The sequence below is a fragment of the Aptenodytes forsteri genome, unplaced genomic scaffold (assembly GCF_000699145.1).
Source record: "Aptenodytes forsteri isolate BGI_AS27 unplaced genomic scaffold, ASM69914v1 Scaffold40, whole genome shotgun sequence".
Lineage (NCBI taxonomy): Eukaryota > Metazoa > Chordata > Aves > Sphenisciformes > Spheniscidae > Aptenodytes > Aptenodytes forsteri.
In genome coordinates this window covers 558793-560414 of record NW_008796077.1, presented here as the reverse complement: position 1 = coordinate 560414, position 1622 = coordinate 558793, and positions in this window count along the sequence as shown.

The following is a 1622-nucleotide window of genomic DNA, read 5'->3' as shown; positions in this document are numbered from 1 at the left end:
TAATAATAATAATATACAAAGCAAGTGATGCACAGTACAATTGCTCACCACCTGCCGACCGATGCCCAGCCAGTCCCTGAGCAGCGGCCCCCCCGGCCAGCCTTCCCCAGTCTATGTACTGAGCATGACGTCACATGGTATGGAATGTCCCTTTGGCCAGTTTGGCTGTGCCCCCTCCCAGCTTCTTGTGCACCTCCAGCCTTCTCAGTCGGTAGAGCATGGGAAGCTGAAAAGTCCTTGGCTCGTGTAAGCATTACCTAGCAACAACTAAAACATCGGTGCGTTATCAACTTTGTTCTCTTCTTAAATCCAAAACACTGTACCAGCTACTAGGAAGAAAATTAACTCTATCCCTGCCGAAACCAGGACAACGATGCACACGAATCGGCATTTGTGAATGCTTTTGGCATCGAGAACTTACGCAGAAACCAAGACAAAATCAGTGGCTTTTAGTAAAAGCTCCATGATGTTGATTTGAAATCTAGAAAAGCTTGATGTATCAGGAAAGGGCAGTGATTGCTACAGTCTTTTTGTGCCAGACTGACTTGCATCAGGGAGTCTGTCTTCCTTCCTCTGCGACCTCTGAGGTAGTCTCAAGGATCAGGTGAAGACCAGGCCTCCCCGTGAACTTCAACTTGCTATGGATGAGAGCTGTGAGCTGCCACGTGTTCCCGAGGAGTCCGCTGCCAGGTGGGTTCCTCGTGTTGGCACACGCTTCTCTTCTGGAAAGACCACATGGAAGGTCTTGTTTTGGTGGCTTTGTACAGCAGCAGCCTTGCCTTTGGCTTATGAGCAGAGCCAGGTGGGATTAGTTCTTCCTTTGACAGCGTATGAACTTCAGCAAGTTTGGGCCATGTCTTTCACATGTCAGCGCCCAAGATGAGGCTCCAGGGTAAGAAGCTTGATTATAATTATTTTTTTTGAATTTGGTTTTTTTTTTTCCCCCAATTGCTGAGCATAAACAGCTCTTCCCTTCTGTCCTCTCTTAACTCGCATCCACTTAGTTTCTTCCTTCAGCTGGGCATTGCAAGCTGACCTTGACCGCTTTGCCATTAGGAAACACTGAACGATTTGCTGATTTACCGGCCTTGGGCTTCGCTAGCTTCTCTGGGAACCTCGAGGGAACCAATACAAAGCGATGGTGTTGCACCCTTTAGCTATGGGTGACTGAGACGCAGAAGGAATATTTGTGTTGTCTGTAAAAGGCAGCTTCGGGCTCGCAGAGGCTGCGGGGGGAGCGGGAACTCGCGAGGCGGTGGGGTGTCCCGCTCAGAACACGCAGCCTGAGCACGCCCTGGATGGGCGGCGGCCCCGGCGGCTCCTGCGGGCCGCCTGCACGCTGCCGGCGGAGCGGTCTGCCAGAAAGGGGCGGGCAGGGTCCAAGAGCAGAAAGGGCTGCGGGGGCGAGGGGGCAGCGGAGACTGGGCATGCAGGCGTGGTGGCGTGCCCAGCGGGGCAGCCGCCCTGGAACGGATGCCTCGTGTCGGAGGAGGAGCAGGGCGCAGGAGGCACAGCTGCCCCCGGTACCGCTTCAGAGCGTGTGCCGGAGCGATGCTGCGGCTGCCCGAGAGCCGCTGGCGCGGGGTGGGGCGGGGGGCCCCCACCCGGCCCTAGGGGCGGCC